At 36.9% G+C, this 17,965-nt stretch overlaps 1 protein-coding gene across 1 annotated transcript in view; it reads right to left on the bottom strand.

Moving 5' to 3' along the window:
* The window catches only part of LOC137055694 (supervillin-like), a 64,532-nt gene extending 51,644 nt beyond the window's left edge, over positions 1 to 12,888 (bottom strand). The window contains exon 1 of the mRNA XM_067429577.1: positions 12,532 to 12,888. The gene's annotated coding sequence lies outside the window, so the exon portion shown is untranslated. The remainder of the gene's footprint in view (positions 1 to 12,531) is intronic.
* Positions 12,889 to 17,965: the final 5,077 nt, after the last annotated feature.

Genomic DNA, 17,965 nt, shown 5'->3' with positions numbered 1-17,965 from the left:
AAAACATATTCTGTACAAAGTGGCTTAGACAGTCTGCAAAATATGCGGTTGATCAGTTCCAGCCAACGCAACAAACCTTTTATCTAAAAAGGTCCAATCCGAGTGACACACCAAGAGTACGAAAACTTGTTTTATAGGTTGTAGTGTACCTCTTCAAATATTTGATATGTAACTTGTTAAAAATGTGGCAGCAAACAAGGCAGCCGAAAAATACCCATAACAGGCTAAAATAAAATAAAAACTTATTGGAGAAGTTAATATCTGTCACTGCTGTAAACAAACCACCACACATAATATGAAGAATTTTAAAAGCTTTCAGTACATCATCCACTGGAGTCATAAAACTTACAAGGCACAATAACACTAAAGGCAAAATATCTTCTAATTATTGTTATCAACAAAATTCCACAAAATAAAGTAATTTTTGGTCAATATTGTACACCCCTACAACTGACCTCTCCATGAAAGACAGCAGGTCAACCTGCCCGCAAAACTGATTTCACCACCTTAAAACATGGAGGCTCCTGTCCACCTCTCCTTTTACATGGATCAAAATAAACAAGAGAAGAGGAGAATCATGAGCTCTTCAGCTCTGTTGGAACATGTTCAAGTTTGGCAGTTCTCCTCAGGCATTGAAATCATGATTTGCAGGAACCAGGGCCATATTTACAAAGAATGTTATCTTATGACTAGTAGTCTTCTGAAGAGTTCATATATAAGTTATCTTAAAACCTATTCACAAAACTCATGAAAGCAAGTTTTACTAAGGAACTCTTAATATAAGAGTAATACAGACATAAATAGTGGTTAGAGAAGCGTATCAGTCAGACAATGGGAATAATACATACTGTATATAAATATAGAGATAAATAATTATATGAAATAAAAAAAACGAATAATTATAAATCAAAAGTGACAGTAAAGCTACTTATAATATTAATTGGGGGATTAACGTTTTAAAATTTCACATTTAAAGAAATCTAGTATTTGACAATGTCTAACATGTATTCAAATGTCAAACCTACAAATAAGTAAGTATGATCTGCAATACTTAAGCAACTTGAATATTATTTATTAAAGAGCCATACAGCCACTTCGTGGGTAATGGCATTACAAATGAAAATGATTTTTCCTGCCACAAAATGACTAATTTGCCTCTTTGCATTGGAATTCTCTTTAAATTTTAATTAATTACTACACTAATTGTAATATAAATAATATAAATATTAGAAAAAAATATATTTTAAGTGGTCATTAATGGACCATAAGTATTGGACAAATAGTAATTAGTACCAAAAGATCTCAAAATATTAAATAAATATAACTAAACTAAAATATAGTTTATTAAATAACATTTATTTTATTGAAAAATAGTTATGGTGTACGGTCATATTTGACTATGATAGTAAGGAATATCTGCGGGCTAAATACAAGAAGAGCATAACACTCTCCATTTTAACATGACACTGTAAATGCGGTTGATGTAATAATCAATGCATACTATGCTCTACTGTTTACCAAATATTGCTGCAAATACCTGTATAGGGAAGCTGTTGTCTATTCCAGTGTTTCCCAACCTTTTTTAGTCATGGCACCCTTTGAAAATTTTCAAAATGTTGGGGCACCCCCTTGCATAAGTTACGCTAGAGGGGTGTAACAGTACAGATTGGCATTTGCTATGCTCAGGGAAAAAATAATAGAAAAAATTAAAGAAATAAGACAAATAACTTAAATACCAGCAGCAGTACAAATAAATACTATTGAGCAAAGATACTAATAAAAGAAAGGTTCAGGTTTTTCAGGTAGGTCTAACATTAGTTTTTAGGTAGAGAAATGGGATAAAGTAATCAAATGTAAAATATATTTAACGGTTTAAATTAAAAAAAAATGATCCTTATTAAACTTAAAAGCTAAATCAAGAACAGTGAGTGGTCCATATCTTTTTTTATTTTATTAAACAGAGAGCAGTAAAGGCCTGCCCCTTTAAGACCTAATGCAAGGATAGTCGTGGTCTTTCTCGACGAAGTTGAGAGTATAAAGTTCACTGAAGCCATACACAGACTACAGGTCCTTCTAAAAAAATTAGCATATTGTGATAAAGTTCATTATTTTCCATAATGTAATGATAAAAATTAAACTTTCATACATTTTAGATTGCACACCAACTGAAATATTTCAGGTCTTTTATTGTTTTAATACTGATGATTTTGGCATACAGCTCATGAAAACCCAAAATTCCTATCTCAAAAAAATAGCATATCATGAAGAGGTTCTCTAAAGCCCCTTTCACACTGCAATTCCGGCAAATACACGGATAATGCGACCCGGCATTTGTTCCCGGGTCGCTAGATTTGGTTCATTCTCACTGCCAGCGAAAAACCGTAATATGTGCACTTTTCACACACGACCCGTAACGGTCCCAGGTCGAGTTGACACGTGACATCCGGATGTGACGTTTAATGGCGAGCGATCTCAGCTTCAGCGCGGATAGTAAGGAGCTCCGTGGTCTCGACTTGCGTTCAGTTTGCACACATTTCTGGCACTGCAGGGTTGTATTATTAAAAAAACAAGCTCTAGGAGTCGCACGATAACTACGTACACGTTGCGGCATTAGTTTCGGCTTTTGTTCACACAGCGCTCGTCCTGGGTCGAATACTGCAATATTACTAGGTCCCCAACCCGGGTCGAATTCGGTAATCAATCCCGGGATGTGGTTGCTTTCACACAGAAGGCGACCCGGCAATGTTCCGGGAATATTGCGGGTCCGACGTGCAGTGTGAAAGGGGCTAATACGAGCTATTTAACCTAATCATCTGAATCAACGAATTAACTCTAAACACCTGCAAAAGATTCCTGAGGATTTTAAAAACTCCCAGCCTGGTTTATTGCTCAAAACCGCAATCATGGGTAAGACTGCTGAACTGACTGCTGTCCAGAAGGCAATCATTGACACCCTCAAGCGAGAGGGTAAGACACAGAAATACATTTCTGAACGAATAGGCTGTTCCCAGAGTGCTGTATCAAGGCACCTCAGTGGGAAGTCTGTGGGAAGGAAAAAGAGCCACCGTGCACAGGCGTGTGACGGAAATGGACTAGCATTCCCCAGGTCAAGCCACTTTGGGCTACAGAGAAGCAGCACTGGACTGTTGCTCAGTGGTCCAAAGTACTTTTTTCGGATGAAAGCAAATTTTGCATGTCATTCAGAAATCAAGGTGCCAGAGTCTGGAGGAAGACTGGGGAGAAGGAAATGCCAAAATGCCTGAAGTCCAGTGTCAAGTACCCACAGTCAGTGATGGTCTGGGGTGCTATGTCAGCTGCTGGTGTTGGTCCACTGTGTTTTATCAAGGGCAGGGTCAATGCAGCTAGCCATCATGAGATTTTGGAGCACTTCATGCTTCCATCTGCTGACAAGCTTTATGGAGATGAAGATTTTGTTTTTCAGCAAGACCTGGCACCTGCTCACAGTGCCAAAACCACTGGTAAATTGTTTACTGACCATGGTATTACTGTGCTCAATTGGCCTGCCAACTCTCCTGACCTGAACCCCATAGAGAATCTGTGGGATATTGTGAAGAGAAAGTTGAGAGACGCAAGACCCAACACTCTGGATGAGCTTAACCGTGCGTTCACACCGCCGCCGGCGAGAGCGTCAAAATTCGCTCTTGCCGCCCTGACAACGACGCTGTAGAAAGCTCCGTGGACGTGCTGCCGCTCTGACGTAGATCGAATGTTTTTTCTTTTTTTAAACTGTATTTAAAGAGGCCGCAAATCAAACAAGCATGTTGATGGATATACTGACCACAAGTAGGGTATAAATTAACTTCATGAAATCGTTTAAATGTGAAAGTAAGAATTAATTGCACACCCGCTGAACAACGAGCGTTCTAGCGCCTATAAAATAGTGTTGCGCGACTTCTTAACAAATTACACATCACTATGAATGATCTTGTCATAAATGATAGGGAAACCCGCACAGCAATGATCAACCTCTCCTACAAATTGCTTGGGAACTAATGTGGTCGGAACCAAAGTTTACAGGCCTGCGTTCTCTGGATTTCTCTCAAGCGGAGCACTTCTACATTCTGACTGGTTGCCGCCTGTTGCCGCCGAACCGCGTCATAGCTCATTACCATAAAGTTGAGCTGATTTCAACTCTCCTCGACGCCCAAATCGTCCAAGACGCGCCGCGCCGCTCTCGCCGGAGCTCGCCGCCCGGCTCCCATTGAAAATGAATGACTTCCGGCCAGCTTGACGCTCTCGCCGCCGGCGGTGTGAATGCACAGTAAGGCCGCTATCGGAGCATCCTGGGCCTCCGTAACACCTCAGCAGTGCCACAGGCTGATTGCCTCCATGACACGCTGCATTGAAGTAGTCATTTCTGCAAAAGGATTCCCGACCAAGTATTGAGAGCATAACTGAACATAATTATTTGAAGGTTGACTTTTTTTGTATTAAAAACACTTTTCTTTTATTGGTCGGATGAAATATGCAAATTTTTGAGAATTTTGGGTTTTCATGAGCTGTATGCCAAAATCATCAGTATTAAAACAATAAAAGACCTGAAATATTTCAGTTAGTGTGCAATGAATCTAAAATATATGAAAGTTTAATTTTTATCATTACATTATGGAAAATAATGAACTTTAGCACAATATGCTAATTTTCTGAGAAGGACCTGTATGTCTGCTTGGATCAAGATGGACATGTTGACATAATTCTTGTTTGCCTAACAAGCCAGACCCACATCAAGATGTTTGGTCTGGAAACTCACCATTGACAGGGCTCAATCCGAGAAGCGGGATAAACAGTTGTCTTTCAAACTCCTACTGCACTAGGGCTGAATGATATGGGAAAAAAATTATATCTCGATTTCCATGCCAGATATCACGATATCTATACAATACAATATGACTACGTGTTCGTTGAAAACCAAGCATTTCTCCGAAAAATAAAACGATTTAAGCCTACATTTCAAAAATTTGTGTCAGAAAATGTAGTTTTTAAGCCTTTCGCACGTACGATCACACAGGTGTAATCAGTCTAGGCTTGTCTCTGGAGCGTATGATTAAGTGCATCGTGATCAACTGCTAAATCCAAATGTTGAATTTAGCCAGAGACAGGCGTGCTCAGAGCTGTCATAACATCACAACTTTTCAGTGTTTTCAACCACATACTGTTTATTTTAGGTTTCAAACATATAAATTCACATAAGTACTAAAAAAAAAAAACTATACATTTAGAGTTTGTAAAATACACACTGATGGCTATGGAAGAGGTAATAATAATCCTTTTCATTATAATTCGACACGTTTTATTCATATCAGATACACACACTGGCCCTAATTTATCAATCTTGCGTAGAAACGGGTGTATATGTTGGCGTAAGATTATGCTTACACTCCTCTCACCGCCTGATTTATGAAACGATCATCATTAGAATAACACGCCCCTATATATTGTGGACCCAAATTACGAGTAGCTACTGTTAGTGTGGGGGTTGAGAAGCGCACTCCAGCAGTTTAAATAGCTGTTTGGATGAGAAATTATCACAATGCATTATTTTACAGAACATGTTTTGAAACAATTAGCATTTAATTTCGTATCACAGCACATGTATTGGGGTGTACGATGTGATGATGTGATGTGGAGTAGCCTACCATTCATTCACATTAATTTGTAAGATTCTTTTTATTATTAATGACGCTTATTGTTATTTAGAAGAAGAATGTCGTTATTATTTATTTTATTATTATTATTATTATTTAAAAGAAGAAGAATGTAATTTTTATTATTTTGTCAGTCTGAATTATTTTCGGTCCAGTCCATACGCAGCTGCCGGGCCTAACCCTGAAACGTCAGGTAAAGCGCACTGGAGGAATACAGGCCTACAAATCAAATGCTTGGTATCACACAAATTAAACATTGAAGTCCATGTTGCACAAAAATAAACACTAAAGTTTATAATTACTATGCTGTTGTTGTTGTTTTTTACAGTGGGTCATGATATAGCATATCTTTGTCAGTGCATTTTGTGGTGTTAGGAATTGTTTTTCATTTTCGCACTAACTCAAAACATGCGTACACCACCTCCTGAGCTGCCGTAGGATTTGAGCATGTCGTACGCCAACTTCCATATTGATAAATCTCAAAGTCACCTTGGGTTAGGGTGTACGCAAGGTGTACACTGGAAATTTGGTGTACGCACTTTTGATAAATGAGGGCCATTGTGTAAGTAACTTCAATGTTTACTCTATTCTATTCCCAGTTCACCAGCCACTTACTCTTAAGTATTTCGGGAGAAATGGATGAATTCACATGTTGTTAACATAGAGGTTGTAAATCCAACAGATCCGATTCTCTGAACTGCGTCTGAGGCACAAACTAACACGGCGGCGCCCATCACATACAGCTCAACTAAAGCGATCGTTAAAGGTGTTTAAACAACAAGATTCTTCCACTTGCACGTATTTGACAATCGGAATATCAGATATTTCATGCCATAGCTAACACATTTGTGAATATTCTGAACAAAAAAGGAAAAATTTCATAAAGCAGATCATCATTCATTCAGCGCTGTCTCTGCTGCAGTGTGTCACGTGACAAGCAATGACGCGTCACCATGGAAATGCCGCCCCCCTCCTCTCACAATATAGTTCCCACATCCCTAGTGCGCACGTGCTAGCTTTAGCAGTGCATTTAAGGGCACACTCGTAAAACTGATTTTTGTTGTGACTGCCAGAGTTGTATGCAGGGCAAGCGCGGAGAGAGGAAATCTGTATTGTCTATATTGTTGCTTTTTTCGATAGTAATATCTTGAAAGGAGCTCGTTGATAGATTAAACATTCGCCATATCTGGTTGGCAAAACTCCGAACACATCTTCCCTTCTTAAGAATGACTTCAGTGCCGTTCTTTGTTCTTTTCTTGCTTAACTCCAAGTCTTCCAGAGTCGTGGTCAAAGCTCATTCGAAAGCCCGCCGTTCGCCAGTTTCTGTGTTTACTAGAAGCACGCAAGCAACTCGGCCGTCGTTATTATGTTACGCCCCGCCCACCGACTCTATACACGATGTGATTGGCGTGACCAGAGTTTGGCGTTTACAGCTCAGAAGAGTATTGAGAGTTGCTAGACGACACTCGCGGGCAGATTAGATTTGCTGCCGCTAGGGTGCGTCTAGATTTATAGGCTAACTTCTCGTGTGAGTTTGTCCGTTCAAGCACATGATTTGAAAGAGAACTCAATATTTGCGTTAAGTCAAGGATTTATCTTTAAAGTCAAGCCTCAGGTCTCTTGAGCATTCCTGTTCTTCATTAATTTACTCAAATCTCAATACAATCCAGTTGAGTCTTGTCAATACATTTTAAAACAATAACACTGTCTTTTCATCATGCCAGATGTAAAGTTGTTAACCATCCAAAGACATTATGCAAGGCAATTGGCAGGGCTTGCCTATTTGTTCTGTGTAAACATACCTTGATTAGGCTCTAGATTTTACAAACACGATTTCAAAAAATTTGTGACACTGTACAAATTGTGAATAAAAACAGAATTCAATGATGTGGAAGTTTCAAATTTCAATATTATTTTCAGAATACAACATGGATGACAGATAATTTAAGGGGGGAAATAAGTTGATTTTAAATTTCATGGCATCAACACATCTCAAAAACAGTTTACACTGTGTGGCATCCCCTCCTCTTTTTAAAACAGTCTGCAAATGTCTAGGGACTGAGGAGACAAGTTGCTCAAGTTTAGGAATAGGAATGTTGTCCCATTCTTGTCTAGTTGCTCAACTGTCTTAGGCCTTCTTTGTCACATCTTCCTCTTTATGATGTGCCAAATGTTTTACATTTGTGAAAGATCTGGGCAGCAGGCTGGCCATTTCAGTACCCAGTTAAGGTTTTAACGGTATAACTACTCTTACCTGCTTATTAATCCGGTACTGCTTATAAATCCTGTACTTTAATCATATTCTTATCGGTTCTTTGTTATATTTTTTTTATAATAGGAAAAAAAAAATTAAGAACATAATTAACATTGCTTTATAATCTGAAAATGTAAAATATCTTTAGTAAAATAAACAGCAATGTCTGAACAAAGCGAATATATTTTTAAATGCACCAGTGCATTTACCCAAAAAATGTTGTGTTTTATGTGCATACGATAAGAACAAAGAAACAATGTACAAACAAATGGTCAAATAAATACAATTAAACAAAGATAATAATGAACTAACATTACTGTGAAGATAATGGCCTACATGCCACTAGGAGTGTGCCGGTTTCAGAAATGGTGATGACGGTTATGATGTGAGTCAAATGTGACGTTTCGTAACATAACCGTCACATTGGGGGGGATTTATGTTCGTCTGTTATAGGACAACTTTATTTGAATAAAAAATGCATTAACAGTCTGACAGTCATAAACAGGACTCAGGCCACAGCCTGTATGGAAAAATAAATTGTTAACTTAATGTTTGAAACAGCAGGTTATCAACTTAATCGATATGAAGTGCCACTATATGCAATCATCACAGCTCTCAGTTTGTCTACCGCATCAGATGTCGACCCCGTCCTCTCCAGCAGCTGGAATTTGTTTACGGATGCCATAGCAACTCTCAACGGTCACCAGGACTAATACGGTTTAACAAAAGCTATTTATTTGTTGTAAAGTGTAATAATCATCTAAGAAAAAAAATACATTCTAATGTCAAGCACAGATGACGTAGTTGTAGTTTGCTTACATGTGTAGGTTTAGGGACAGTGGCCCTCATTTATCAATCTTGCGTAGAAACAGGGCAATTTTTCAGCAACCCTTAATTGGCTTGCTCTCTCAGCCGCTTTGCCATAGGTTCCTGCAGTTGCCGCAGCACAGCCAATCAGCGCGTAGCTCGCTTTGTCATATCTGTTGTGCAGCCACACTGCGTTTTAAATAGATACTAGTTTTCTTCATATTCTCGAGACTTCATATTCTCGAGACCTCCCGAAAGGGAACATCAAATTAAAAATGTTGGGTAAACTATCCCTTTAATACTGTCACATAACAAATCTGCTGATAATTTTTTTTTATTTTGATAAAAAAATTAATTACACCACTGAAATAAAAATGCCATGCAGAACACATAGAAATGGTGGAGTGACTTCAACCCAGCCGTCTAATCACAAACACAACACTGACCAACCGACACATTTTGCTTAAACAATGTCAACAGTTTACAACAAGAAGTATAAAAACTGAGTAAAATTACTGAAAATAAGAGCCAGAGAAAATACTTTATATAGAAAAATATAGAAACCAACAATCTGTAAATCTGTAAAAAAGATACTAGTAACACTTCTGCGGATATTCCTTTATCACACACACACACACAACGCTACGCCGTCTAAAATTGAAATGCTCACAGGCGTTTTTAGCACAACTAGTTAATTATTCAACAAGAGAAATATGCAGTTATCCATCGATGTGCAACAAAAGTCAGATACCACATTTCAACTTACAGCACTAGACAGTTTCGTAGTGAAGAGGTTTATTTATTTACTTATTTTATTTATTTTTTGCAATTTTGAACTCACTGCTGAAAATGATGGATACAGCGCGACCCGGAACACGCCCAATCTGGCAACACTAAGCGCAAATACGAGGTGGGCATGGGTGTGCGGTGAAATCTGTTAGTAACTGATTACCATGGAAACATTGTGTAGGCAGGATGTTCATTCATGACTGTCTCCGTTAGCGCCCTCTGCTTGCCTGCTGCGTCACATGGTTAGGTCACGGTGCGTTCAAAAAACAATATTTATTTACAAAAACAAGTTATTTTGAGTCATTTAACTCAAGTCCGAGTCAAGTCTCAAGTCATGAATATCAAGTCAAAGTCAAGTCCAGTCTTTTATTAATAATTGTCAAGCAAGTGTCAGGTCCTAAAATGTGCGACTGGAGTCTGACAAGTCAAGTCATGTCACTCGAGTCCCCCACCTGATTTAGAGCTACACTTATTCACTTGTATGGTTTTCTTATTATCATTTTTTTTAGAATTTTAGATTTTATACAGCTATTGTGCACTCATGACTTTGTAGTTTGTAACTTTTGCTGCTGAATTATTCACTAATCTAATTTATTCACCATCTAGTGTAAAGTAGTATTTTTGTTACAGATTGTGATTAGATTGTGTTTAACTCACAAACAAGTGATTATCAGTTCAAGAGACTGAAGTATAGAAATTCTACATTTAATTTTTAAACAAAACTGCACTGGTATCGGTTTAGTATCGGTATCAACCGATACTCAGAATTGTTAATACCGGATTGGATCACCCCTGAAAAAAATGGTATCAATCGGTGGATCCCTAAAAAAAAAAAATCACATTTTTTGCCAGGTGGCTTTTTTAATTATATTACGTCATTACGTTGTCTTGACTCCATCCAATCACTGCATTGCTGATCGTGGTTTCCAGTATCGATCATCTGCCCTCTTCAGTAAGCACAAGAACATGCAGTAATCTCAGATAACTGAATCCAAATATTTTATTCCAATCCGCAAATTTGTTTGAAGAACCAAATTATCTGGGATCTGTCAAATCATCTTAGATGTATTAAGAGAGGTATGAAGAACGTACCCCTGTAATGTGTTTTTCTAAGGCATGTCTATAAAAGCTACTTAAATGTTCTTACTCTTATTTCACCCAAAAATGAAAATTATCCCATAATTTAGTCATCCTCAAGCCATCCTAGGTGGCACAACAAAACACAACAAAAACACTGGCTCTTCCAAGCTTTATAATAGGAGTGGTACCATAGATTTAGAAGCCCAAAAAAGCACAACCATCCATTATAAAAGTAATCCATACGTCTCCAGGGGGGTAAAAAGGGCCTTCTGCTGTGAAGCAATGCGTTTTTGTAAGAAAAATATCCATATTTATAACTTTATTAATTACAATCACTGGCATCCAGTAACGGCTGTACGTGTGTGTAGTAACTTCTGGCCCAATGTATGACATATTGACGAACAGAGATGCACAGAGGATAAAGCAAAACAAAACACCAGCCATGAATTAGAAGTCTAAAATGAGAATTTAAGAGAAATGTCGGGATAGCTTGAGTTTGTTGCCCAGCCCGTCTACTCTCACCTAAGCTAACGCTACTCCTACATCCTACGATATACATTGGGTCAGAGGTAACTCTTCTGTCGAAAGTCGACTCGTGTACGACCATTACCCGTCTTTAAAGTTATTCAACTTATTATACAAATAAAATGTATGAATTAGGTTTTATTTAATTCTATAAACTATAATACGGATCTGCCAACATTGTCGCTATATGATAAATTAAAATAAGCTGATAACATCACTGTTTACTCCAGTACGACTGTACAGCCAAATCTAATTTGGCCGCAATATTATCCTGTTTAACACTGTGAAGCTGCTTTGACACAATCGTGATTGTAAAAGCGCTATATAAATAAAGTTGATTGATTGATTGATTGATTACCCGAAGCCAGTGGTTAGTTTATAAAGTTATAATTAAGCTTTTCTTACTTAGTATTTTTATCTTGTTTCTAGTCCAAACATATAAAAATTCTTAAAATAAGAAGTATTTACTAGACAAGCAAAAGTAATTGCCTTGTTTTGGAGAAAAATAACGAAAAAATACAGTTTTTGCTTAAAATAAGCAAAATAATCTTAATTCAAACAGAAAACAAGATTATTTTGCTTACCCCATTGGCAGATTATTTAGCTTATTTTAAGCAAAAACTCTTGATTTTTAGCTCTTTTCTTTCACAAAACAAGACTATATATATATATATATATATATATATATATATATATATATATATATATATATATATATATATATATATATATATATAGCCTTGATTGATGTTCAACACAACACAACAACTCAACTCCACACCTCTTACATAATTTTTCTTTTACACTTTTGTCTCACCTTTGTTTTTGCAGGTGTTTAACTGTGTACTTTTCCAAACATCTCACGGGGGGATCATTGTTTGTTAAGACTTAGAACTCAATGAGAACTGTTTGTTTCTATTATAAACCAGACAAGGAGTTTCCTGAATTGAGTTACAACTTGCAGAATTCCGATGGAAATGGCACAAACTCAATCACAACAAATCAAAGGATAATTGATTATTTAAACAGTGGGGAAATATAATCTAATTTCAACAATAAAAACAAACTGATATATAGGCACGATCATAAAAAATGACTAAAAGACTCATTTCAGCCAGAACTCAGAATCTAAAGGCAATATTTCAAAAGAGACCTTTGAGTTTTCAGTCGAATTAAGCAACACATACGCCCATTTACTTAATGGCCACACACAAAACAGCTCTGACATTTATCCATGGTTTTTAAACAAATAACATTGTCATTGTAAAGCGTATTCTGAATAACAGAGTTGCGATAACACAATATTAACGAATATGCAACTTTCAGCAAACATCACAGAGAATCACAACAATGAGAAATGTAATAGGCTACATTTCGTACTAAAGTTAGTTAAGTTGGCTACTCACCTACTTTTCCAGAATTTCGCTGAATCAAAACAAGTGCAGTAGGACCATCCGATTAACACTGCCAGTCATTAAACAAGAGCATAGATAGGTCCGGAGTACAAAAAAATGACGCGTGAAATAACAGACAGATACATAACCACCTGAAATCGCACAGCAATCTGTAGGTCAGAGTCAGCGACAGAGAGAGTGAGCTCTGCCGGGATTAAAGCGCCGAACATCCGTGTGGTGAAACATTAAAATATAGCTTGACACCGCTTCTGGTGTAGTACCGTAAACACTCGTACAAACAAAGTATAAAGAAAGACTGCAGAAGACGAGTGCGTTTGCCAGCCGTGTTTGAAAGTTGAAATCCCGCCCCCTGTCCAACCCAGCTGCAGAAGTTTCAGACCAGCAGACACAGAACGGAAGCGAGGGGCTGGCTCTACACATACACGTAATGTTTTTATTAAATATAAAACTTACATATAAAGCTGTTTACACTTGAATTTTGATCGGATCATTATTTAAAATATTTAACAACAATCATTTTTCTATTCATATGCTTACGATGTGATGTACAATGAATGAACAGTATATTTTATATAATTATTTAATTCATTAATTAACTTAAATGTTAATGGATGGATACAAACAGTATTGTGTTATTTGTTCATACTGCATGAAACTAGGGAGAACAAATACTCACCATTAGTAGCTTGTTTCAGAGGATGGCAATTTCATGTCAAATATACAGGATGGTGTAGGGGCGCAACTGCACATTTGCAGAAGGGTATGCATGATCAGTGTTGGCATTTGTTCATTCTTCAGTGCAATAAAATTCAAATGAAATTAAAATTAAAAATTAAAATAAAATTAAAAATAAATCTAGATCTTTAAATTTATTTTACTACACAAAATTCTCCTAAAGCAGTCAGGTCCTTCTAAAAAAAATAGCATATTGTGCTAAAGTTCATTATTTTCCATAATGTAATGATAAAAATTAAACTTTCATATAGTTTAGATTCATTGCACACTAACTGAAATATTTCAGGTCTTTTATTGTTTTAATACTAAAGATTTTGGCATACAGCTCATGAAAACCCCAAATTCCTATCTCAAAAAATAGCATATTTCATCCGACCAATAAAAGAAAAGTATTTTTAATACAAAAATTCAACCTTCAAATAATTATGTTCAGTTATGCACTCAATTCTTGGTCGGGAATCCTTTTGCAGAAATGACTGCTTCAATGCAGCGTGCCATGACGGAGGCAATCAGCCTGTGGCACTACTGAGGTGTTACGGAGGCCCAGGATGCTTCGATAGCTGCCTTAAGCTCATCCAGAGTGTTGGGTCTTGCGTCTCTCAACTTTCTCTTCACAATATCTCTATGGGGTTCAGGTCAGGAGAGTTGGCAGGCCAATTGAGCACAGTAATACCATGGTCAGTAAACCATTTACCAGTGGTTTTGGCACTGTGAGCAGGTGCCAGGTTGTGCTGAAAAACGAAATCTTCATCTCCATAAAGCTTTTCAGCAGATGGAAGCATGAAGTGCCCCAAAATCTCCTGATAGCTAGCTGCGTTGACCCTGCCCTTGATAAAACACAGTGGACCAACACCAGCAGCTGACATGGCACCCCAGACCATCACTGACTGTGGGTACTTGACACTTCAGGCATTTTGGCATTTCCTTCTCCAGTCTTCCTCCAGACTCTGGCACCTTGATTTCCGAATGACATGCAAAATTTGCTTTCATCTGTATTTTGGACCACTGAGCAACAGTCCAGTGCTGCTTCTCTGTAGCCCAAAGTGTCTTGACCTGGGGAATGCAGCACCTGTAGCCCATTTTCTGCACAGGCCTGTGCACAGTGGCTCTGGATGTTTCTAGTCCAGACTCAGTCCACTGCTTCCGCAGGTCCCCCAAGGTCTGGAATCGGTCCTTCTCCACAATTTTCCTCAGGGTCTGGTCACCTCTTCTCGTTGTGCAGCATTTTTGCCACACTTTTTCCTTCCCACAGACTTCCCACTGAGGTGCCTTGATACAGCACTGGGAACAGCCTATTCGTTCAGAAATTTCTTTCTGTGTCTTACCCTCTCGCTTGAGGCTGTCAATGATGGCCTTCTGGACAGCAGTCAGGTCAGCAGTCTTACCCATGATTGCGGATTTGAGTAATGAACCAGGCTAGGAGTTTTTAAGCCTCAGGAATCTTTTGCATGTGTTTAATTGTTTGATTCAGATGATTAGGTTAATAGCTCGTTTAGAGAACCTTTTCGTGATATGCTAATTTTTTGAGAATTTTGGGTTTTCATGAGCTGTATGCCAAAATCATCAGTATTAAAACAATAAAAGACCTGAAATATTTCAGTTGGTGTGCAATGAATCTAAAATATATGAAAGTTTAATTTGTATCATTACATTATGGAAAATAATGAACTTTAGCACAATATGCTATTTTTTTTTAGAAGGACCTGTACATAGATAAAAAATAATAATAATAGTGTTTAAAACATTGCAACTCAATTTCGCAGACAGGGTTTAGACTAAGCCAGGATTAAGCTCATTTATGGCTTTTAAGTAGATTTGATAAATGTGTCTTACAGTTTTTTACAATTGCTTACACACTCAAATTAAAAAACACAGTTAGTGAAACCTGACACTCAAGGAGCAAAACCTCAGCCCAGATCTGCACAACATAAGTAAGCAACATATTACATAATTTTTTTGGAATGTTGAATTAGTTCTTAAATGTATCCTAGAATCGCTCCTGACTGAAAACCATACAATTTTGTGTGTTTGTGTGTGTGTGTGTGTGTGTGTGTGTGTGTGTGTGTGTGTGTGTGTGTGTGTGTGTGTGTGTGTGTGTGTGTGTGTGTGTGTGTGTGTGTGTGTGTGTGTGTGTGTGTGTGTGTGTGTGTGTGTGTGTGTGTGTGTGTGTGTGTGTGTGTGTGTGTGTGTGTGTGTGTGTGTGTGTGTGTGTGTGTGTACATGTTTTACTATTCCAGTGGGGACTTCAACCTGAATGCACATTGACTCATCATGGGGGCTCGTGTCACCAGGGACCTAAATTTAATGATGTGTAATGCATATTATGAAATTATGTATATTATAAATATTTATAATTTATAATAATGTATATTATAAAATGTATTTATATATTAATTTATTTTACCTTTGATGCATGTAAACCTGTTGTAGGAGACCTCCAAAACAAGGGCCACCCACACACTAAAAGAGAATAAGGCAGATTTTGGGCCCAACAATCCTAGATAAAGTCCAGATTATATTAATGGTTCAACAGATTTATCAAATGTGTTCTAAACCTCTTCATTTTGGAGTTACACTTGGCTCCTTTACTGCCAAAGACAGGAGCCTTTTTTCCTCGAACATCAATGTAATGTATTTATTATTATTTAGTATTCTGGTGGGATTGTATGATACTATGCAATAGTTATACAATTTTAAGCTATGTTTTCCCATTACAATGCAATATTTCAGATTAAAATAGAGTGAAGGCCTTTAAAATACATTTTCTTTTAAGTGAAAATACTGCCATCTGGAGGCGTTAAAAGATAAAACGTGTATGTCATGTTGTAACTACCTACAGGTCCTTCTAAAAAAATGAGCATATGTGATAAAAGTTCATTATATTCCATAATGTAATGATAAAAATTAAACTTTCATATATTTTAGATTCATTGCACACCAACTGAAATATTTCAGGTCTTTTATTGTTTTAATACTGATGATTTTGGGATACAGCTCCGATCTCAGAAAATTAGCATATCATGAAAAGGTTCTCTAAACGAGCTAAAAGACACAGAAATACATTTCTGAACGAATAGGCTGTTCCCAGAGTGCTGTATCAAGGCACCTCAGTGCACTGTAAACCCTAATGTGGTCTTTACTTAAACAAATCAAGTAATCTGGACTTAATATTAGTCCAAAAACTCATAAATATAAGTTAGTATAACTTATTAACCTACAAAATATATAAACTTAAGATTTCAAGTTGAATGAACTCAAAATCATAATTAATTAAAAAAGCTCGCTCTGGTCTTGCTTTGATGTGATTGGCCATTCAAGGAGTTCTGTCTGGCAACAAGAACTAATTCACTGATTGGAGGACATTTACAAAAGGCGGTCCTTTTCTGTTGCTGATTCATATTAAGATGGAGACTTTTTCATTGTGTGCAATCTTAAAATCGCTAAGTAACAATTTGCAAGTTACTAAACATATAATATGTGAACTAACTTATAACTAACCAGATTGACTTTATTTCTGTTTTAATGGAAATAATAGTTTTGTTTGAAGTCACCATGATGGAGATAAGTGTTTACTTTAGTTGGGCTCTTGACCCTTGACTGTATAATATTATAGTATAATGTTTCTCTGGATGTTTTGTGTTTGTCAGACACATTTGTGAAAGAACACAAAAAGTCAGGAGACAATGTTATCAAGTGATGTTGTTTAATCATTGACGACGATAACATCATCATGTATTGGCAGAATCCCTGATCTAATGCAGAGTCTAATGCTTTGGTTGTCAAAGCCATTATTAATAGTTCTGAAATATTTATACAAATATCCATGAGATTCTTTACTCTTGGGGTAATTGAACAATTTATGATTTATTTTTTTGTGCACAAAATGTTTAAATCTATGGCATTAGTTAGACATGCACAGACATCAAGAATCCCTCTACAATGGTGACAATAATTTTTTTATTTTATTCGATGAACAGATCAACTCTTAACATAAAAAGAGCTACAAAAATATCAGAACAAAAGAGAAAAAGTAAAAGCTAATAGTAAGAATCAAAGAAAATGTGTCACAATTCAGATGTATAATTTATTCATGCTGCATGCTGAAGTTTTGATTGGTTGGACCCAGCATGGTGTACAGAACTTCTGGTGTACCCAGTTTGGTGAAATTAACAATTGAGTACACACTGTAAACCCTTATAAGTTGAGAATACTCAGATTCCCTCAATTCAATTGAGTAATGGAGTCTCCTAAAACTTGTATATTTAAGTTCACTTAACTTGGTGCTCACATTCACTGTACTTAAATTGTTAAGTTCACCAAACTGGGTACACAAGTTCAGTACAGCATGCTGGGTACAACCAATCAAAACTCCCCTATTGGTCCCAACATGCATTGCGGCATGAATAAATTATGCGTCTGAATTGTAACAAATTTTCTTTGAATTCTTACTATTTGCTGTTACTTTTGCTGTTTTGTTCTGATGTTTTTGTAGCTTGTTTTATGTTCAGAGTTGATCTGTTTATCAGAATTTTTTTCACCATTGTAAAAAGATTTTTGTCACCATTGTAGAGATTCATACGCAGATTAGTGATGTGTGTGTGTGTCTAACTATTCTAGTAGTATTAATATTTCAGAACTATTAATAACTGCTTTGACATCCAAAGCATTGGACTCTGCACAAGATCAGGGATTTT

Source organism: Pseudorasbora parva, chromosome 21 (assembly GCF_024679245.1).
Source record: "Pseudorasbora parva isolate DD20220531a chromosome 21, ASM2467924v1, whole genome shotgun sequence".
NCBI classification, from domain to species: Eukaryota; Metazoa; Chordata; class Actinopteri; order Cypriniformes; family Gobionidae; genus Pseudorasbora; species Pseudorasbora parva.
The sequence above is the reverse complement of the archived record's forward strand: the minus strand, read 5'-3'. Positions and strand labels throughout refer to the sequence as shown.